This window comes from Macaca nemestrina, chromosome 7 (genome assembly GCF_043159975.1).
Source record: "Macaca nemestrina isolate mMacNem1 chromosome 7, mMacNem.hap1, whole genome shotgun sequence".
Taxonomy (NCBI): Eukaryota; Metazoa; Chordata; class Mammalia; order Primates; family Cercopithecidae; genus Macaca; species Macaca nemestrina.
The window spans coordinates 71,520,011-71,543,333 of NC_092131.1; the positions used below are offsets into that span (position 1 = coordinate 71,520,011).

Below are 23,323 nucleotides of genomic sequence, written 5' to 3' on the forward strand. Positions count from 1 at the left end.
CTCTCTATCCTTTCTGGTCTCCCAGCCATCCAACATACATGGTCCAGGGATCATTATGTGTTGCTGCTTCCACTGACATGACTTCGCTTACACAAATTCCCAGAGGGGCAAACATTTGCATGGATATCATGAAATGTTACAGATCACTTTTTCCCATCTTCCCCCGCCCTATGTGGAATTCTCATTGGTTGCAAAGAGTTATAAATACACTTGTTCTTTGTGTCTTTTGTGAGTAAAGAGCCAAAGACACAAAGGAAAGAGCTGTTTCAAAAAAGCTTACCTTTAACATCCCTGGTGTTGGAAATGCTTAGGGGTCAGACTCAAGTGTGGGTGCACATGTGCAGCTCACATTGTGAGGTGAGAGGGGCCTCTTGCTAAGTCTCACATGCCGGTCAGAACTCGTGTTATTTTTTGTGACAGAGGAAGCCTTAAGGTTTTGATCAGCTATTTGTCAGCAAGAGCACAGGAGATGTTAATATCCATCTTAACTTGGGTGCATTGTTATGGCCTGAAAAATGACTGTGCTATGTCTTGACCCTCAGATAGTCATGTATCTCCCATGGTGATGTGAGAAATTAAAAACACAAGGTGTGCACGTGCGTGTGGTGTAGGAGTCTATCTAAAACAGGGTGAATTTGGGAAGACTCCCAGCTGTGTGACTCACTGGCTTTAGTCAACCAGCTCACTTATCTGTACAGCCTCTGTATTTCTGAGAACAAAATACTGATGGAGAGAAAGGAAGCCTGATGGGAGGACCCATTCTGTTCCTCATGGATTAAATGTTGATAGAGGAGGAAGGAATCCAAGATCAAGGCAAAGACAATAGAGATAAGAGTTCACAAAGTAAATTCACAGGGGAATTTTATAGTTCTTTTATTATTACAAAAGCAGTACATATGGTAGCAAATTAGAAAATAAAGACAAACATTTTAATAATTAAAATATCATATTTCTAAGCAACAAGAGCCATTACCATTAATTTTTAGTGTATATTATTCCACATCTTTCCCTCTGTGTGTGTGTTTGCTAAATGAGTTCACACTATACTTGCATTTTTTAGTCATTGTATTAGTCCATTTTCATACTGCTATGAAGAAATACCTAAGACTGGGTAATTTATAAAGAAAAAGAGGTGTAATGGACTCACAGTTACACATGGCTGGGGAGGCCTCACAATCATGGCAGAAGGCAGAGGAGGGGCAAAGGCGCGTCTTATATGGTGGCAGGCAAGAGAGCTTGTGCAGGGGAACTGCCCTTTAAAAACCATCAGATCTTGTGACACATATTTACTGTAATGAGAACAGCATGGGAAAAACCCACCCTCATGATTCAATTACCTCCTACTGAGTCCCTCCCACGACATGTGGGGATTGTGGGAGCTACAATTCAAGATGAGATTTGGGTGGGGACGCAGCCAAACTGTATCAGTCAATAATCTCCACCTTTCCATTGGGATATTTTCAGTTTTTATCCCATACAACAACTAGATCAAAATCAAATTTCCCAGTGACCCCAAAATGTCCTTTACAGGATCTAATGCAGAACCCTGTGGCATCTTGTTGTTTCCCTTAAGTCTTAATTTGAACCTAGCACCAACTACAACATAGACTAATTGAAAAGATGAAACCAGTTGTCCTGCAGCCTGTCACACCTTCTGGATGTGCTTGGTTGTTTCCTCATTGTATTGTTTAGCCTCTTCCTGTACCTCCTATGCATTTTCTACATTAGAAGTTTGACTTTTAATTTGAAAGTGTGGAGTGGGAAAAAAAAAAGAAAGTCTGGAGTGGGAGACAAGAAGTACTTGAAGATCTTTTAAAGATAAGAAATGATGACTGTCATTAAAAATGATGTGCAAGAATACATCAAGTGCAAAGAAGCAGAGGAGAAAGAACATAGCAAAAGGGACCATAATGGCTGGAGCTGAAAGATATTGATATGCCTATATGAGAGTGATTATTTTAGGGGCCCCAAGAAATAACTGGGAAGCACTAACTGGGAGCTAAGTTCCTGCATGAGCAAATGAAGACTTAGCACCATTACAATTTGGGCATAAATATAAATGTGACTTCAGTTATGTCCACAAGCTGGTAACATTTGGGTTACACCTGGAAATAGGTTCAAGATATGTAACTATGAAGGTAATGCTACACATGATTAAAACAATCACACTGTAGAGGGATATGTGAAATGAAAACTAAGTTTTCCCTTTCCCTAATCTCCACTGCCCCCTCTCTATGCTGCTAATGATTTCTGCGTCTGATTCTAACAGTTTTAATTGTAATTTTCAAAAATAATTATGCTTCTATTTCTTGTTTTTATCAAATTCAGGCATTATCCTTTGGTCTCTAGGTACAAAATGTGAGGAATTTAGAACTTAAGTGGCTTTTTGTCTTTCCTTCTGTTGAACTCCTACTTTTTATTGTATCAGCATTTATAGTCATTACAAGCTTTTAAAATCATAATTTAGTATTCTGTTCTTTGTCTATAGGTTGAGTATAATAATAAAAAACCTACGTGAAACATTTATAAAAATTATTACCATTAGCCAGGCATGATGGCATGTGCCTGTAGTCCCAGCTACTCGGGAAGCTGAGGTGGGAGGATCACTTGAGCCTGGAAGGTCGAGGCTGCAGTGAGTCATGACCATGCCACTGCACTCCATCCTGGATGACAGGTGAGACTCTGTCTCAAAAAAGAATTAAAATAAGTATTACCTTAATATAATCTCTCTAGAAATAAATATGATTGAACCTATAGAGAAGAAAATATAATCCTTAATTTAAAACATTTTGTCACTCAAAGAAGAATAATACGTGTATCCCTCTCTAAGGGATGACCTGTAAATTTCTTTTTTACCTCTGTAAATCTTTCTGGGTCATTTTATGTAACTGAAGCTTCTTGTATCTCATCTTTTTCTGCTTTCTTGGCTTATTTTTTGATTGTGCTGTGTTACTTCACAAGTAATTTGTTCTTATTGAGTGTATAGTTACTGAACTTACTGAATTCTTATGTGTCTACAAGTGCTGTCTTTTACCCTCACACTTCATTGAAATTTGGCTGAATGTAGAAAACTAAGTTCAAAATTGCTTTCCCTCAGAACTTTGGGTACACTGCTCTGTTGCCTACTGGAGCTCTACGATGCTGAGGTGAGTGTGTAATCAGGCTGAGGTTCCTCAAAATTTGCCAGAGTCAGGAAGACTTATCTCTGGGGTGAAGGTCATCAATGCTAGGTGGCTCTGCCTTTTTTCCTGCGTTGTTATGGGGGTCCAGATTATCTCAAACTTGAGTCCCTTTTTTGACCCACAACTCCCTCATCAGTGGCCCTCCTAGACATATTTCCTACATCCTTTGGAGGGCAAGAGCTGCCTCAGTAGTTATTCTATCTATTGAGAGACAGACTCCACCCATCCCATATATCCCAAATACAGTTCTTTAACATTTCAGGCTAATTTGTAATTTCTGAACTAGGATTGTTTTGGGGGCGGCGGGGGTGGGGCTTGCAAAGGTCAGCCTTTATCTCTAGAGTTTGGGCTTCTGTCACTTCTGCCACAACTTCTCCACTTACCAGATGCCTTTTCTTTTCTTTGGATGATAATCCTTCAAATTTCCTGATTCATTGATCACTCTCAGTCCCATTTTTCACTGCCATAGTGGTTTGAATTTAAAAATGAATCTTTTAAAAATCATTTCAAAGGAGCCTTAGAGACAGTGGGCATATGTGTGCAGATATGCAAGACACATTTTTAACAGAACAGTACAAGATAGTATGGATAGACACACACATACAGAAATAATAGGATGATAGTGCAGCTAAACTTAATACCAATGATCACAGGCTTACTTATGTTTACTAATTTTTTTGACTATGTGCATGTTTTACTTTTGTAATTATAAAAAACAACAAGGTGTGGGTGTGTGTTTTAAAGAAATAAATGATGGACTTTATTGTGTGAAGATAGAAAGCAAGGGTGTAAACCTAAACAGGAATGGAAGTTTTTCATCTGGTTCTGTAACTGTCTGCCTCCCTTACCATGCAATGGTTATGTCATGCAATCCAGTACAAATCATTTATATCACATGCAAAGCACACTAACTTTAGGCTCCTCAGCAAATTAAATCAAGAATATGAAACCTTTACTGAGCACTCACTATGTGCAGTGCTAGGCAATGCAACGTAAGGGGGCTGCCGTAGATGGGGGTGGACCTCAGGAGGAGATGGAAGCAAAAGGCTGGCTCTGAGTTAGATCCATCCAACAAGGTCCAGTCTGCTTTGTACTAGAAGGTTCCCAGGAGACTGGGTAAGTTCTGGGCCTCCTTCCAGGTGTTCTAATCTTTGAAACTATAAATGTCATGTTACCCGTTTAATCAGATTCTAAAAGGCCTTCTTGGCAGAAAAATATGGGAACTACTGTAGCAGATCAACTACAAAGACAAGCCAGTTTATTGGTTCAGGCTTCAGAAGAAACACTGGATGAAACTAAAATTTGCTGCTAAGAAAAATGTGATAAATCTAGTATTACTTAAAAGCTTCTAAAGCAATGGTAAATAATGATAACAATAAGTTGCATACCTCTTCCACGTGCACAGTTTCTGCCCTGTGACTTCAAAGAAAGCTCCTCAAGTCCAGGGGGAGACACGCGGCTCTGCTGAGGAGATATTTATGGGGCTGTTATGGCGCCTGGGATGTTCCTATTATACTCACCATTCAAACCTCCAGATTTCCAGGACCACAGCAAACAAAAGACTTGAGGTATTTTAAGAGGGGTTTTGCTTTTTCCTATAACACAAGTGATCAGGTTTGCATTGTTGTCATTAATTTTGAACTCTTGTCATTAAGTCTACTTATGTTATGCTTCATCTATTTTAAAATACAGAGAAACAGACTGGAGAAGTCCTTCAAGCAGCCTTAAGTGGAGTAGAGAGCTGGTAGCTATGTGGCTAATTTAATAAATGTCACTACACAAAGAATATCACAATGGAGTTTAGCAGAATAAATGAAATCTGATAACCTGGTTTGCTGCAGTGAAGGCCATCCCTTCAGTACTGATTTAGATCTGCAAAGTCTGAAGGCATCAAATCATTTGTGAAGCAGTTTAACTTCCTTTACCCCTTTCCACCCACTTATCCTTTGCCCCACCACAACCTTGCAACCATACAAAAGCCAGATGCAGTGCCAGAAGCACCCAACCTTCCTCAATCACTCAGTTCAAGGCTAGCACCTATGAATTTAATGAAATCTTATTACAGAGAAATAAGTGTGGACGCTTCCTTCCCTATGTTCTATGTTTACAGTTTTCTTTCCTCACCCCAAAATGAACTTAATTACAAGAAATGTTTCACCTTCAAAGAGTTATGTAATCGATTTTGTGTACCAGAGGAAAGGAGAAAAAATGAGTAATGCTGGCTTTAAGATATGGTTGTAAAATATGTCTGTATGTGCACACTTTTGTTGACTTCAAATTTTTTCCTTTTATATATAATTTATTCGTTTTTATTTAGTATTTTATTTTATAGCAATCTCAGATATTAAGTCCCTTCCTTCTTTCCTTCCTTCCTTCCTTCCTTCCCTCCCTCCCTCCCTCCCTCCCTCCCTCCTTCCTTCCTTCCTTCCTTCCTTCTTTGAGTCTCACTCTGTCACCAAGGCTGGAATGCAATGCTGCAATCTCAGCTCACTGCAACTTCTGCCTCCTGGATTCAAGCGATTCTCCTGCCTCAGCCTCCCAAATAGCTGGGACCACAGACATGTGCCACCACGCCCAGCTAATTTTTGTATTTTCGGTAGAGATGGGGTTTCAGCATGTTTGACAGACTGGTCTTGAACTCCTGAGCTCAAGCGATCCACCTGCCTTGGTCTCCCAAAGTGCTGGGATTACAGGTGTGAGCCACCTGCCCGGCCACATTAAGTCATTTCATTCTACAAGTGCTAAAAAAAAAAAAAAAAAAAAAAAAAAAAAAAAGACATTTTATATAAATGTATATTGTTATAACACCAAACAAAATTATCAGTATTTCCTTGGTGTCATCCAAAACACTGAAAATATTTAAATTTCCATGATTATCTTAAAAATATATGTTACAAGTGGTTGTTATAATGTTATTTGGTGGTTTTATCTCTTAAGTATCTGCTAATACTCTTTCTTTCTGTCCCTTTCTTCTTTATGCCATTGACTTGTCGAAAAAAATCAGATCAATTATCCACTAATCCCTCTTGCAGTAGTTTTTAATCAGCCAGATGTAGAATAGGGGCACCTCCCCACATATCTTTTTTTTTTTTTTTTTTTTTCAGGTGAAGTTTAGCTCTTGTCACTCAGGCTGGAGTGCAATGGTGCAATCTCAGCTAACTGCAACCTCCGCCTCCTGGTTCTAGCAATTCTCCTGCCTCAGCCTCCCGAGTAGCTGGGATTACAGGCACATGCCACCATGCCCAGATTCTGAAACAGAATCTTCTTCTCTGTTTATCTAGTTATTTTTGTTTTTGTTTTCTTTGAGACCGGGTCTTGCATCTGGCTCACTGCAACCACCGCCTCCCGGGCTCAAGTGATCCTTCCACCTCAGCCTCCTGAGTAGCTGGGACCACAGGTGCGCACCACCATGCCTGGTTAATTTTTGTATTTTCAGTAGAGATGGGTTTTCACTATGTTGACCAGGCTTGTCTCAAACTCATGACCCCAAGTGATCCACTTGCCTCGGCCTCCCAAAGTGCTGGGATTACAGGTGTCAGCTACTGTGCCCAGTGTGTTTATCTCGTTATTTTTAAACTTTCCTGACTCTTGCTTTTTGTGTTAAGGGTAAGTATGGTAGAATGTTGTACTTATATATGGTTTCAAAAAGTGGGCTTGCCCATTTCACTTTGTAAATACTTTGTTAACAGACTTGACTCTAAGTTCCATGAAGACAAGGCCAAGTCTGTCTTATTCACCATAATATTCCTAGGCCTTCACAGGGTCTGGCATAGCTTAATGCTCAAATGTTTATTGAATAAATGACAAATGAATGAGTGCATGTTGTGTTGCACCAAAGTGTGACCACACCTTAAGTTTGAAGAGCTCCTCACTCTTTACGATCTCTTGTGTATAGTCTTTTACTTGATCATACAACAACCACATAAGACAAATACTGTAATTCCCATTTAACAGACAAGAAAACAAGGTGAAAATCATTACTTAGTTATGTGTTAGGCATGGATAAAAGTGAGTCTAGTTTCCAGGATGTTTTAATCTCATCAACTGTCTTTTTTAAAACTTTTTTTTTTTTTTTAAGTTCAGGGGTACAAGTGCAGTTTGTTACATAGGTACACTTGTGTCATGGGGGTTTGTTGTACAGATTATTTCATTATCCAGGTATTAAGCTGAGTACCCATTAGTTATTTTTCCTGATCCTCTCCCTCCTCCCACCCTCCACCCTCTGAAAGACCCCAGTGTGTGTTATTCCCCTCCACATGTGTCCATGTGTTCTCCTCATTTACCTCCCACTTATAAGTGAGAACATGCAGTATTTGGTGTTCTGTTCCTGTGTTAGTTTGCTAAGGATAATGGCCTCCAGCTCCATCTATGTCTAACTCTCTACACAACTTCACCTACTCTGATAAGGCAGACATGCATGTTACTTCACAACTTGGAAAGCCTCTTAGCTCATTTGGTCTCTTCAGCAACCATTCAAGGTAGGAGTGACTGTCTCAACTTTGAAGATGAGGAAACTAAGTCTGAGTCAAATGACTAAGATGAAAAGCCTATACTTGACCCCAGATTTTCTCTTTTCATTATTATTGTACTTTAAGTTCTAGGGCACATGTGCACAAAGTGCATGTTTGTTACATATGTGTACATGTGCCATGTTGGTGTGCTGCACCCATTAACTTGTCTTTACATAAGGTATATCTCCTAATGCTATTCCTCCCCCCTCCCCCCACCCCCCAACAGGCCCCGATGTGTGATATTCCCCTTCCTGTGTCCAAGTGTTCTCATTGTTCAATTCCCACTTATGAGTGAGAACATGCGGTGTTTGGTTTTCTGTTCTTGCAATAGTTTGCTGAGAATGATGGTTTCCAGCTTCATCCATGTCCCTACAAAGGACATGAACTCATCCTTTTTTACGGCTGCATAGTATTCCATGGTGTATATGTACCACATTTTCTTAATCCAGTCTATCATGGATGCGCATTTGGATTGGTTCCAAGTCTTTGCTATTGTGAATAGTGCCGTAATAAACATACGTGTGCATGTGTCTTTATAGCAGCATGATTTATAATCCTTTGGCTATATACCCAGTAATGGGATGGCTGGTTGACCCCAGATTTTCTGACTTCAAATGTAGTTTGGTTTCTACTATACAACTGATTATACTGCTGCCTTGTCTGTCCCCTGCCTTATTCCACTGTACAGGCTCAAGTCCTTTCTTTTTCCCACCTCCCCAAGTATATTCATCTCTCTCTGGGTAGCCATGGTGGGTGTTGGTGTGTTCATATATTACATCTTCCTCCCATTTACATCACATCAACCAGTTTCCTATCATTGCCCACTACCCACCTTGAGGCAGAAGCAGAGTTTTCTCCTTCGTATGCCTAATTCTAACCTCTTAAGTAGACAAGGCCCAGCAGATGTTGTTGACTCACTGGGCATTTAAATGGTCAGCATTTTGGATGTCCTTTGCTTCTAATAGAAATCTACAAATGAATGAACTAGGGAGTTTTGCTATTTGTCAGGCATAAATTATCATACTTCAAAAGTGAATAGCTGTTTGAAAGTTAGACATTAAATAATTTCTATTTCTAAAGTTAAATTAAAAAAACAGCATTAGCGAATGATTGGAGAAGGAGCCATTGCCTAAATGTAAACAGGATGACGAGAATCTGGCCATTTGGAGAAGACATTCATCACTCTGGGCATATATTTACACACACACACACACACACACACACACACACAGACCTTCTGTTTTTCCTTGTGGAGAAAACACTAGCTGTTCACTAGCTATTTAAAACTTACATTTTTTCTTGATTTGTTTTAAAAGATTATTTTTAAAGGGGTTGAATATATGTACTTCCTCAATTTGATCTTGAACTCAGGTCTCAGTGATGTGAGAATATAGGGTTTGGGGCATGCACCCCCATTGCACCTTTGGAAAATTACTTTAAAACATTTGGAAGGCTTGCACTGAAGGGAGGATTGGCGGGTGGGAACAGTTTTATTATGCACGCGCTTTTATGGGTTGTGGCCAGATATTTTCAATGTGCTATTATCCTGGGTTTTATGGAGTTCTTGGACCCTGTGGATATAAACATCTGGGAATAAATGGTTGAATGTGAGCAAAGCTACATGCTATTCTGCCAGGGAAGAAATACATTTGTGCAGCATTTAAAATGTAGTGAATTATCCACAAGGGAAGTAATAATTTAATAAGTATACTAACTACCAATAAGCCAAATAAAAGAGATTTTTTAAAAAGCTCTTCTACTAGCTGTATTCAAATGTTTTATATGTGTTTTATCTACATGCATACGATCAAGTCATACAGATTCTTGTCTTCACAAATTGTCACATCTACCATTGGAGGCTTGGTGAAGGAGACTAATTGGTGAATGAAGGAAAAGATTCTGCCACTTAATTTATTTCACAGGTAAGGCTGAGATAGGACATGAAATTGGATTTCATGGTACTCACTTTAGGAGAGGAGAAAATCAATATGTCTATGATGAATTCCTCTTTTGAAAGTCTTCTTGATTCTATTCTTTCTCAGACTTTAGTGCTATGATTCAATAATAATATTCTTTTAGTACTGATTTATTTTCTTCTTTTAGCCTTACTTTCTCCCTCTCCCCCTTTCTATCTTCTTTCCTTCCTTCTTTTCTTGAACTCTCTGTGAGAAGCTCTGACACAGCTCAGCATGTGGAGGATGAGAACACTGTCTCCCATGTCACTGCTGAGCCCACATACTCTACCACTGTGGATTCCAGCTCTGTTCAGCTAGTCTCATTTCTGTGATAATTCTGATTTGAGTATGGACAGTGATCCCTTTTCAGCTCTGCAGCAGTTCAGGCAGAATGATCCCTCTGGCCACTTTATCTGCTGTCCAAGGAACAATACTCTTCATGTTTGCACGTGGCCTGGGAAAGGGTTTCTGAGAGGCCGTGAGGATGGAGCTGGAAGAAAGAGTTACTCCTGTCTTTGGTGGCTGGAGCTCTAACAGGGAGCTATCATATAATAGATCCCAAGATAACAGGAGCTCAGATACTTATGGGAGAATCGAGCCTGGGTTATATCCAGCTTTGATTTTGCCCTTCAAGCTGAAATTGATCCAAGCTGAGGAAAGCAAGGAGTAATAGAGGGAAGAAAAAAGAAGAGGGAGAGAGAAAAAAAGGAGGAGGAGAACACATGTGCATGTTCAAAACCCTAATAGGATTGGGTGAGAGCCATTGAATACCTGGTCCACTGCAGTTGTAAAGTCTGCTTTCACCATCAGGAGTGGGGTTTAGCATCTGGAAGTGATTTCATTCTGTGATTACCTTTGGACTGCAATGCTTGTTGGTTCTTTACTAACAAGCAAGCACAGACCCAGGGCAGGCCTTTCATGCTAACAAGCAAACAAGCCATCAGGCTGCAGATTTCAAAACCAGAGGCAGGAGGCGGATGTGAAGTGGGTCAAAATCCTGTTGCTTCCCAGGGGAAAAAAAGTTGGGAGAGAGCAAAAGAAGTGGCTTTGCCCTCCTAAGCCCTTTTTCAAAGCACATGGAAAGTCAACAATTATTCCATAGATCATATATCTGCCCATGTATTTCAAAACTTTTGGAATGCAACTAACATTGCCTCAGGCAAGTAGTAAGAGACACTCAACTCTGTTTAACTCCACAATACAACATTGGGGAGCAACGTGTCTGTGGGCTATCTTTCCTCTAAAACACTTGGACCCTCCAACCCCAGTAAGAAAATCTGAGACCATATTCCCCTTCTCTGTGCAGATTCCCTCAAACTTGCTACATATGCCCAAGTAACCCTTGGTTATTCACATTCACAGAATATCCCTTCAAAATGTGTGTAATGATTAAAGCAATGAAATGTGAAAGATCAACTTTGCATCTCCCAATCTGTAATGTTTTGTTCCATGCAAACTTTCTCAATAACCTGTTCTATTAATGATTTTGAGAAGCCTTATTTTGATGGAAGCCAATTACCAGCATTAGGCCTCCAAAGACTAATTATAATTTACATACATTGGTGCCATCAAAAACTGTCCATAAGTTTTTAGCATTGACCAGCTCTTAGCAATCCTAAAAGGAAGCAAACCAAGTTTTAAGTGCAGAAGTTTTGAAGGGCAATACATTAGATTAAAGAGTAGCAATGAATAATAATGATAATGATAGGCACCAAGATTTCTTTAGTGCCTAGAATGTGCCAGGCACTCTGCTAGGCCTTTGTATATGTAATCACTGTTATTTAATCCCACCACAAACCCAGTGATATGAATTCTATTATTACCCCTCATTTACAGATGAGACAATGGAGACTTAGGGAAGTTTCTTGCCCAAAGTCCCATAGCTAGGAAAAGGCAGAACCAAAATTGAAACCCACAGGTACCAGGACAATATGGAGAAAATATTCTGGGTTTGTGTTCTAGGCTCACTCTTCTCAATAAGCTACAATGGGACTCAACTTTCCCCAGGATTTGTATATAAGGTGTATGTCCATGGTACATGTGTGCAAGTACATCAGGATTTAACTTTTGGAGGAAGATGGTAGCTATCAGACAATTATGTGTACTCCCAGCTTCTTCAAAGAGATGAGCCAGAGTTATGTTCAGAGTGAGATGACCATTTCATTGCTGCTTGTGCCCCTTGTCGGCACTGAATAGCAAGGCTGGATTAAAACTGCCAATGGTCCTCACCTCCTGGCATTCAAGCTTTGTAGCATCCCTTCCCATTGAATGTGGGATGGACAAAGGGACTTGCTTCTAATTAATATAATAGGGCAAAATCAGTGAGATGTCACTACAGAGATTGGGTTACAAAAAGACACGCTTTCTCATGGCTTTGTTCCGAAGGAAGGCAGCCGCATATTGTGAGCTGCCCTTTGGAGAGGTCCATGTGGCAAGAAGCAATGTCTCCAGTCAACAGCCAGGGAGGATGTGAGGCCTGACAACAGACAGGAAAGCCAGTTTGGAAGTGGATCTTCCCCAGGTTGAGCATTGAGATGACTGCAGCCTTGTGAGAGATCTTAAGTGGGGCATCCAGTTAAGCTGTGCTAGGACTCCTGATAATCAGAAACCTAGGATAGTAACTTTTTTTTTGAAACCACTAAGATTCAGGGTAGTATTTTACATAGCATAGATAACTAATCCACTTCTGTAGTGTGAAGACAAGAGATACTGCTACCCTCTAGGAGGAACCACTAGGATAGCTGACTGAGAACCCTGGTTTAAGAAGTGGGGTAAGTGTTTTCTGGCTGTTTCCTGTCACTAGAATATCAGCATTGCTGGAGCAAGCTCGGGTTGAAGCCTCAAGAGAAGTCCGTCCTATCTTTGCTAATTGTTGGGTTTCTCAGCTTGCTTTCACTCTGCCTATTACATTGTGATGAATTATGCCGATTGGCCCAGGGGAAAATGAAAGTGAGTTAAACTAAATTTGTGTCTCTTGAAAAAGGAAGCAGGACTAAGGCAGAGACATTCATTCAACAACTAGTGAGAAGCAAAGCATGCCCTCACCCTGCCCTCACGTATGATGGGAGGACACAGACCATAATCCTGCGAATGTGAGCATCCACAGAGAGGCCTGGCAGCCACATGGCTCTGTATGACACCGGCTCAACTCCAAGCATCAGAGTCTGCCAACCAAAGAATAACTGAGAGAATATAAATCTTTATTCAGTTTCTCAAGGTAATATCCAAATGCAGAATTCATTCTCAATGTATTGCAAAACATCTTAAAAACCTCTCCCAATTTCAGCCACTCTCAAAATCCTCTTTACTACTGGCCGCTGCTCCTAATTCCCTCCCAGTTTGGAGTTCTTTTAAACGTAGCTCCTTATCCCTCTGCCCCCTCCCTGTTTTTCCGGGTCCTCTTCCAATGTATACCCTCTTGCCCAGAAGTCACATACCGGCAGGCATGGGCCACAACCGGCCTGTGGATTGTTTTCTTTGATTTCCACGATCATCAAGAAATTTTGTATAGACTACCAGTTTGGGGGCTTGAGTTGAAAGCCGGTTAGATCTGACCACATGGGGCCTACATCCTTGCCTGGCAACAACTGGCCACACTGAGCTTAGTTCAGCGCTTCCCCTTCTTTTACATAACGGGCCCCAACTCTATGCTGCTTCTCTCACCCATCACATCCCCGCTCTGGAGACCCAGGGAGTCTGGAGAGTGCAGACAGCATTTGCTCTGCGGAGTGTCAGGGCTCTGCTCTGTTTGGAGAAGGAAACTGGGAATGAGCTGATGGGTTTGCTCTGGCAACAAGATGCGGAGCTGGCTTAGGAAAGGAAGACCAAGGTTTATTATGATTGGGCAAAGCCCTTAATTGCCACTTTGGATGGAGCTTAGCTTTTAAATTCATATTCTGTAGCTAAAGAGCCTCTCTTTATACAAAAGTACTGCAGCTAATTAGTGGCTGGCCATCTTGTAAGAAATGGCTATTTGCTTTATTTTTAGTAAAAGCTTCTTGGAATTTTCCTGACTCCTGCCTACTTTCAGTGCCCCTGGCTACCAGAGGATGTTGACAGAAATGAGCAGGGTTGAACTTTGCTCACTGCCAACTGGCCTTTTCCATTGACCTGGGTTTTTTTTTTCCCTTTTGGGGAAAGAGCATGGCTTCTAGCTCTTTCTGGTCTGCTCCGCCTGGAGGCCCAGCTGCTGTGACAGAGCCAGATCCCAGTGATTGGCTCCTTGCCTCCACTCCAGAGAGGGTGAGAACTTCAGAGCTTTTCCTCCCAGAAAACAGATGCCAAGATAGGCATGGAGAGATGCATTTGTCCTTGTGAAGAGGGCCTGGAGGTGTGGAAAAGGCCCTGAGGTTCATGGCTACTCACTAGATGTCTTCCTTTATTTGTCCTCTAGATCCACTCCCACTCTCATCCACCCTGCTCTGGGCCTTAGGGGGCTCCCTATGTGGACCACATCAACTGGCTCCATGGTCCTCTGATTTCCCTTTGGGTTAGGCCAGTGTGGTACACCAGTAGGAGATAGAAGAGGGAGGTGTATTTATTCCCTGGCTCCCATACCGTGGGATCTCCGTGGTATGGGAGCCAGGGAATAAATATATACACAGAGACCCTCTGTATATAGATTGCTCCGTATAGGTTCTATAAGCCATGTACTCCTTTTTTTCCCTTCAGGCTTGGGGCAATAATGAAACCCCACTAGTACTAGCCCTTGCATGGTATCCACATACCCTGCTTGCATCTACTAAACTCTCCTCAGAGTATCCTAATTTGAGTGTGTCATCTGTTTCCTGAAAGAATTTTGATGAATACAGCTATGCTACCCCAACCAGATCTTTAAGAACAAGGTGGCCTCTTCTTGGGAACAAGAAATGAATCAGCTAGAATAGGGGCCTGAAGTGCTGTGTGTAGAGAAGATGCATACTTCCTCATCTCTACCTCTTGTCTAAGCTCTACCTCCCACCTCCAAAAGGGAGAGGCAAATAATGGTGGAGCTATGCTCACTTATTTAGCAAGACTGACAATAATCTGCTAAATGGCTAACGGATCCCACTCATCTCCAAGTCTTTATATCTATTGGAGAAATGAACCACTGAATTCTTATGGGTACATGTCATATCAGCTCAAACTCGCAAGTCAGTGACTCTGAGGAAGGGTAAAAGAGCACCACCCCACAGAATCAGCAGCTGGGCACAGAGAAACCAGTAAGGGTTTTGGAGTGTTCTGGTCCTGAGCATTGGTTTCCTTTTCTGTAAAATAGGGAAATAGTATCTTCCTTGATGGGTGGCTGTAAAGATTAAATGAGATAATATATATCAATAATATGGCACATAGAATCCCTCAACCAATAGTCGTTATCATCATCATCATTATTAATATTTAATCGGCCTTGATAAACAATGTCCTAAAAAGTCAAATGAAATGTGTGGTTAGGCAAGAAAGAGGTGAAATTGGAGTTGAGATTGTTATTTCATTTTATTTATAACCAAGCCTTGTTCTATGACGGATTTAAAGCAACTAACAAAAATATGTACAAATTAAAGGGTAAAAATAAATAGAAGGAGCTTTTGAGAAGAAAATGGGTAGAAAATGGAAGAAATGAATTCATAACAAGAAATGCATATCCAAAGATATTGGTAGTTGCTAGGGGTGAGTCACAAATTTTTCTTTAAATTTTTTTTGATAATTCAAAGTAAAGAGAAATCTACACTGAGCTTCAAGATTCCCACTCCCCACTAGCTACAACCACAAATTGGGTCATGAGGAGAAGCACTTCTTTTCCTACACCCAAGAGACCTCATGCAGAGGAAGCACAGTCAAGAAGTGGATGGTTTCTCAACCACAGCCCTCATAAATTCAACAACGAGTCTCTCATAAAATCCTTCAATGTCAGCCAAAGCACGGATCTACACTTCTACAAAATATTGGAGACTCATGTGATCTGGTATAATCCTAAGGTAAAATTTAAAAATATCTAAAGGAATATCTGCCTGTTCTTTGAAGTCAGCCTCTATAAATATGTCTTGAAACTGGCTTTTGATAAGCACTGAAGAACAGAAAGTTGAAAATGGTAATTTCTGGCAAGCATCTGAGCAGTGAATATTTTTAATTAGTAATTAAGGGGAGAGAATCACTGGACTAAGAGTAGATTTAAGATCTGAAAGTTAAGGAGTCTAAGCAAACTCTGCCGCTGCAGGGAGGTGGATGAGGGACAAACTATAGGTGGGATTGAAAGAGATAAGAAACAGTCCTGGGGCCTCTGACACACTGAGGAACACGTCATTGAGAACCAAAGTTCTAAGCCATCGCATGAGACCATCATGATTTTAGCCTGGAAAATTTTCAGTGCAGATGTTAGCAATCACCCACCATAGGCACTGAAAAAAATAACTCAATAAAATACACATAGCATTTCTAATTTTAAGCAGTGTAGATTCTGGTCAGACACTTCCAGATGAATTAGTTTCAAATCGTATTCTCAGATAGTGAAATGATTTGACCAGTGGCAGGGAATTGTTGGATATCAGCCACATGAAACACGGAGCACATCTGCCAAGGATGATGAATTTGGGTTAGAGTAGTTGATCTTTCCTTCTGGCAACATTTAAATAGCAGGGTCAATTTTTTTTTTTGTTGAGGCCACTTTAGTAATGCCAGAAAAATCTCTGGAAGGAGCTGTACTCAGTCATATTGAGAAAGGCTCAGCCCAACAGGGCTACCTGGAGGGGTGAGGAGACCCCAACAGAGAAGCAGAATTGGAAAGGAAAGCTGTCAGACAGCTTTAACTAGAGGAGACATCACCCAAGTCTCTAAAAAATCAATAAACCCCATGCAAGATAAGGAATTGGCATTTGGAATCTATCACACTCAGAGGGTACCGATGTCCTATTGTAACTATACCAGTTGTAGTGAATGCTGTTGTGCCCTGCCTAGACTCTCTGAAGGCACTCATTCGCCAGCTCACAGTTGAGCCCTTCCCCAGGAATTGCTCTTGGCAGACAGTGATGTCCTCTCCTTGGAGGCCGCTTGAACCCAACTGCCTTTATAAGCAGTGTCTGGTCCCCACGGCATACTCGAAAGGCCATTCCAGCTTCAGAGCTCCCCTGGGAGTGGCTGCGACCTCTGTGGCAACTGCACTACAGTTCACCACCTCCTACTGCCCAGACCTGCTTCTCTCCCTCCCTTATGGTGTGTTCCTGAGAACACGCCTCACAAAACTCCACTGTGCCAAAACCTCAGTCTGTTTCCCAAGGATCTACAACACCAGGCAAGAAAGACTTTTCTTGACCCCTGCCTCCCCTCCTTTCCCTCTGCTCTAGCCCAGGTGGAGCCATGAACAAACAGTGGCTGCTGAGTGGAGGAGGAGGTAGAATGAGAAGACATGAAGAATCAACCATAATTTTCTTCCCCACTGCAGGCTGTCAAGGCTGAGATAGTCCTGAGTTGGGTGAAGAGAGGCACTTTAATTAGATGAGTTTTTGTTGTTATGTGATTATTGAGTCAGACTTTATAATAGTTAAAAGTGATTGCAAAAACTATTGAACTACTCAGAATTTCAACCAGGAGCAGAGAGAAGTGGGCCTATGTAGGAGGTCACTATGTAGAAGGCAAGGGTGCAAAAAAGAGTTGCTTTCCAATTACACCCTATCTCGTCCAACGCATTCAATGAGCTAGCGGGACACACCAGAGGCATTGGGGTGAGGGTGAAGGAGAGAGGAGCCTTTGTGATATTGAGAATCCTTCAGGTCCTTGAAACAGGGGAAGAAATGAAGTACTTCTGACACAGATCTGAAAACTGGCCAAGAGGCATGCATAGCAGTGCTGATGAGTGGTGGGTGTTTTTTTGTTTTTGTTTTAATTTTAGGGACATCTGCTCCAAGCGTCTTTTGGTCCTGAAAATATTTTTGACTTCCTCATGACAATTTCATTTCTTGAAGCAGCAGTATATAACCCTTGCTTAAGTCAGAGAATCAGAGGAAAATACATGCAGCAACATGGCTTACAGGATGTAATCAGAGCGCGACTTTCTTTGTATTCCCTCCCTTCCTTTATGCCCACCTTCTGAGGCTATTTCTTCCATTGCCCTGAGATGAAAATTCAGGCAGGTCTTGTGATTTTTCTGGCCATGCAGTCACTTTAAGCCATTTATGCCTGGGGTTGCAATTTTTTGAATTTTTGCAATCAGACCTCAGTGATGACCTTGAGTGGTAGGATATAAATAACTCCCACATGCTTAACGTTCCAATAATGAACCACTAGGCATAAGTTTAAGCACAAAGCACCATCTCAATTCAGTAACTAAAATCTTCATCTCCTGACTGGGCACAGTGGCTCAAGCCTGTAATCCCAGCACTTTGGGAAGCCAAGGCGGGAGGATCACTTGAGGTCAGGAGTTTGAGACCAACCTGGCCAAAATGGTGAAACCTTGTCTCTACTAAAAATACAAAAATTAGCCTGGCATGGTGGCACATGCCTGTAGTCCCAGCTACTCAAGAGGCTGAGGCAGGAGAATCGCTTGAACCCGGAAGACGGAGGTTGCATTAAGCCAAGATTGTGCCACTGCACTCCAGCCTGGCCAACAGAGCAAGACTCTTTTTAAAGAACTTTAAAAAAAATTGTAAAAAACACTTAAAATAAGTTCTAACCTCTTAACTTTTTAAGTGAACAGTACAGTATTAACAATAAACAAAATGTTGTACAGCAGATCTCTAGAATTTTCTTTCTGGCATAACTGAAACTGTATGCCCATTAGCAGCAACTCCTCAGTTTCTTCTCCTTCCTGCCCCTGATAATCACCACTCTGCTCTGTGCTTCTATGAGTTTGACTACTTTAGATAACTCATGTAAATGGAACCATGCACTATTTCTTCTGTGACTGGTGCATTTCCCTTATTTGGCTGGTACAAAAGTGACAGCAAAAATTACTTTTGCACCAACCAAATAGTATAATGTACTCAAGTTTCAGACACGTGCTAGCATATGACAGGATTTTCATCTTTTTATGGCTGAACAATATTCCACTGTATGTATATAATGGTGAGATTTTCTGTATCCATTCATCCATCAAAGGACATTTATTTTGTTTTCACCTCTTGGCTATAGTGAATAATTCTACAGTAAACATGGGAGTGCAAATATCTCTGCAAGATCCTAACTTCAATTATTTTGGATACCACAGAAGTGGGATTGCTGGATCATATGTAGTTCGATTTTTATTTTTTTGAGGAACCTCAAAAAAATATACTGTTTTCCATAGCAGCTGCACCATTTTATATCCCCACCCGAAGTGTACAAGGGTTCCAATTTTTCCACATTCTTGCCAATATTTGTTATTTGTGGGGTTTTTTTTTTTTGGTAATATTCATCATAACAGGTGTGAGGCAATATCTCATTATGGTTTTGATGTGAATTACCCTGATGATGAGTGATGTTGAGCATATTTTCATATACTTGTTGGCTATCTGTATGTCTTTTTGAGAAATGTCTATTCAAGATTGGATTATTCATTGTTGTTGTTCTTGTTTTGCTATTGAGTTGTAAAAGTTGTTTGTGTATTTTGGATATTAAGCCATACAATTGCTTTGGTTTGTTTTTGTTTTTGTTTTTGTTTTTTTGAGATGGAATTTCACTCTTGTCACCCATGCTGGAATGCAATGGCATGATCTCAGCTCACTGCAACCTCTGCCTCCCAGGTTCAAATGATTCTCCTGCCTCACCCTCCCAAGTAGCTGGGATTACAGGTGCCCGCCACCACACCCAGCTACTTTTTGTATTTTTAGTAGAGACAGGGTTTCACTATGTTTGCCAGGCTGGTCTCAAACTCCTGGCCTTGTGATCCACCCACCTCAGCCTCCCAAAGTGCTGGGATTACAGGCGTGAGCCACTGCACCTGGCTTTTCTTTTCTTTTTTTTTTTCTTTTTCCAGAGACAGCATCTTGCTCTGTCACCCAGGCTGGAGTGCAGTGGTGCAATCATAGCTCACTGTAGCCTCAAACTCCTGGGTTCAAGTGCTCATCCCATCTCAGCCTCCCAAGTAGCTAGGACTACAGGAATGCAGCACCATGCCCAATTAATTTATTTTTGTAGAGATAGGGTCTCACTATGTTTTCTAGGCTGGTCTGAAACTCTTGGCCTTAAGCAGTTCTCCTCTGTCAGTCTCCCAAAGTGCTGATATCACAGACATGTGCCACCATGCCCAGTCCTACAATTGATTTTTAATAAACTTTTCATTTAGAATAGTTTTACATATATGAGAAACGTCAAAGATAGTAGAGTTCCCATATATCCCAAACCTAGTTCCCTAACCCATATTTATATACATATCTATAAATAATTCTATATGTAACTGTCTTAGTCTTTTGTTTTGCTATAGAAGAATACCTAAGGTCAGGGAATTTATAAAGAAAGGAGGTTTATTTGGTTCACAGTTCTGCAGGCTATGCAAGAAACATGGCACCAGCGTTTGCTTTTGGTGAGACCTCAGGCTGCTTCCCCTCATGGTGGAAGGGGAAACGGGAGCTGGCATGTGCAGAGATCACATGGCAAGAGAGGAAGCAAAGGAGGGAGACAGGAGGTGCTAGATTCTTTTTAACAACCAGCTCTTACAGGAGCTAATAGAGTGAGAAATCACTCATTACTTCCAGGGCAGCACCAAGCCATTAATAAGGGACCTGCCCCCATAACCCAAACACCTGCCATCAGGCCCCAATGTTCAACATGAGATTTGGAGGGGTCAAACCAACCAAATGATAGCAGTAACCATCTGTATTTAGCCAAACATAGTTTATAGTGTTTCCTACTCTAACCCATAACCACACAAATCAGTCTAGACTCGTCCCCTTGCTTCTCTGTAACCTCCCACTCCAACAGTGAGAAACCTGGTTCCTCTTGTATTTTTGCAGGTTTTGGGGGGTTCCTCCCAATTGTTAGGGACCTCTTCCCTGGGATTCCCTTGGTGAGGGCATGTGCTTCTTCACTGGCTGGTAACACCCCTTCCTCAGCACTGGGTTTTTAGGATACCAGGAGCTTCTAGATGAGTTTGAACAATTCTCCAGCAAGTTCTCCAGACTGAGCCCCAGCTGTCTCTCCTGTGCATGGCCCACAGCTGGCCACAGGAAACACTCAGACAAGTTTACTCTTAACAAACTCAGGCAGTGTTGGGATTCAAACCAGGCCCTTCTCCTTTATGCTGTCACCCAAGAGGGTACCCAGGCCATATCTTACCTTGTAGATCTTACAGGTAGGATTCAGACTGGGGAGTTCAGCTCTGTGAGTGTTCTTTTAAGGAGTCCCTCTCAATCTGAAATGAAAGACGAAGCAATTTCCATTCCTGCTTGTGGAACAGTGCCTCAAAGCACACAAATAGGCATCTCCAAATATTCTTTCTTAAAAATCACCTTTCTTACCCATCACCCTCCAACCTTCTGTATGTGCCTGAAGGATTTAGAGTTGTTTAACCAGTTTTTGGGCATCTCCTTTGGGAGACTTCTTCCTTACTTTGGAAGATGTTGTCTGTGTCATGGTGTTGAAACTTCCATTTTTAACACTGTGTGGTCTCTCATCCCAGAAAAATGCCCATAGACTTAAATTTTTACGTATAACTTCAAGGGGTCTTTTGACCCCTTGAAGGTGAACTTAAAGGTTAAGAGCCCCTGTCTTACAGGGTAGGAAAATAACTAATGTCCCTGATATGATGGACCTTTAATTCTACCAGCAAGTGGGAAATTACTGGCAGAGTAGAAGTTACAGAAACCTTGAGGATGACCATGCTCCCCCGCCCCTCTGTCTCTCTCTCTCTCTCTGTGTGTGTGTGTGTGTGTGTGTGTACATTTAATTGAGGTTAAATTTATATAACATGAAATTAACCATAAACCATTTTAAAGTGTACAATTCAGTGGCATTTAGCACATTCATAATGTGCAACCATCACTTCTGGTATGTTTTGGATATAGTGTATTTGTCCCCACCAAATTTGAAATTTGATCCCCGGTGTGGTGGTTTGGGGAGGTGGGGCCTAGTGGGAGGTGTTTGGATCATGGGGGTGAATCCTTCACAAATTGCTTGGTATCCTTCTTGCAGTAATGAGTTCTTGCTCTCATGAGACTAGATTAATTCTCTAGGAATGGATGAGTTCCTTCAAGAAAGAATTGTTAAAAAGCAAGATTTTCCTCGTCTAGTCCCTCTTGGCATGTGTCTGCTTTCCTTTTGACCTTCTCTGCCATGCTATAATGCAGGACAAAAGCACTTACGGGAGGCCAGGGCCATATCCTTGAACTTCCAAGCCTGCAGGTCCTTGAGCTAAATTAACCTCTTTTCTTTATAAATTATCCAGTCTCAGGTATTCTGTTATAGCAACACAAAACAGACTAAGACAACTTCTATCTAGTTCTAAGAAATTTTCATCATCAGAAAAGAAAATCCTGTGTTCGTTAGGCAGTCACTTATTCCCTCTTTCCCTGCCCCTAGTAACGATTAATCTGCTTTCTTTCTCCATGGAGACAGAATATAAAATATTCAGAACAGAGGCCTGTCCTGAATATTTTATATAAAGGGAATTAAACAATATGTAACCTTTTTATCCGGCTTCTTTCAGTTACTATAATGCTTTCGAAGATTATCCATGTTGTATCATGTATCAGCACTTCATTCCTTTTTATGGCTGAGTAATATTCCATTATACAGATATACCACATTTTGTTTATCCATTCATTAGCTGATGAACACTTGGGTTGTTCCCACCTTTTAGTTATTGTGAATAGTACTGCTATGAACATTTTGTACAAATATTTGCTTGAATACTTGTTTTCAGATATTTTGGGTACATAGAGAGAAGTGGAATTGCAGAGTTATTTGGTAATTCCATGTTTAGCCTTTTGAGGAACTACCACATTGTGTTCCACATCAACTGCACCATTTTACGTTCCTACCAGCAATGAACAAAGGTTCTAATTTCTCCACATCCTTATCAACACTTGTCATTTTAATTTAATTTTATTTTAAAGTTCTGGGATACATGTGCAGGATGCACAGGTTTGTTACATAGGTAAACGTGTGCCATGGTGGTTTGCTGTGCCTATCAACCCATCACCTAGGTATTAAGCTCCTCATGCATTAGCTAATTATCCTGATGCTCTCTCTTCCCCTGCCCCCATGACAGACCCCAGTGTGTATTGTTTCCCTCCCTGTGTCCACGTATTCTCATTGTTCAGCTCCCACTTTTAAGTGAGAACATGCAGTGTTTGGTTTTCTGTCCCTGTGTTAGTTTGCTGAGGATAATGGCTTCGAGCTCCATCCAGGTCCTGCAAAAAACACGATCTCATTCCTTTTCATGGCTGCATAGTATTCCATGGTGTATATGCACCACATTTTCTTTATCCAGTCTATCATGGATGGGCATGTGGGTTGATTCCATGTCTTTGCTATTGTGAATAGTGCTGCAGTGAACACACATGTGCATGTATCTTTACAACAGAATGATTTACAGTCCTTTGAGTATATGTTCAGTAATGGGATTGCTGGGTCAAAGGGTATTTCTGGGTCTAGGTCTTTGAGGATTGCCACACTGTCTTCCACAATGGTTGAACTAATTTACATTCCCACCAACAGTGTAAAAGTGTTTTCATTTCTCCACAGCCTCACCAGCATCTGTTGTTTCTTGACGTTTTAATAATCGCCATTC

The 23,323-nt window shown here is 41.2% G+C and overlaps 1 long non-coding RNA gene across 3 annotated transcripts in view; it reads right to left on the minus strand.

Annotated features, from left to right (window-relative positions):
- Positions 1-848: 848 nt before the first annotated feature.
- Positions 849-23,323, minus strand: part of LOC105478002 (uncharacterized) — a 107,368-nt gene continuing 84,893 nt past the window's right edge. Inside the window, exons 4-7 of one of the 3 annotated variants that reach the window (XR_011625936.1) lie at positions 20,869-20,944; positions 9,660-9,744; positions 4,571-4,643; positions 849-2,682 (exon numbers count right to left, since the gene is read on the minus strand). This is a non-coding gene — a long non-coding RNA (uncharacterized lncRNA). Of the gene's footprint in view, positions 2,683-4,570; positions 4,647-9,659; positions 9,745-20,868; positions 20,945-23,323 lie in introns of all 3 variants that reach the window. The other 2 variants (XR_011625937.1, XR_011625935.1) reach the window with 2 other exon arrangements.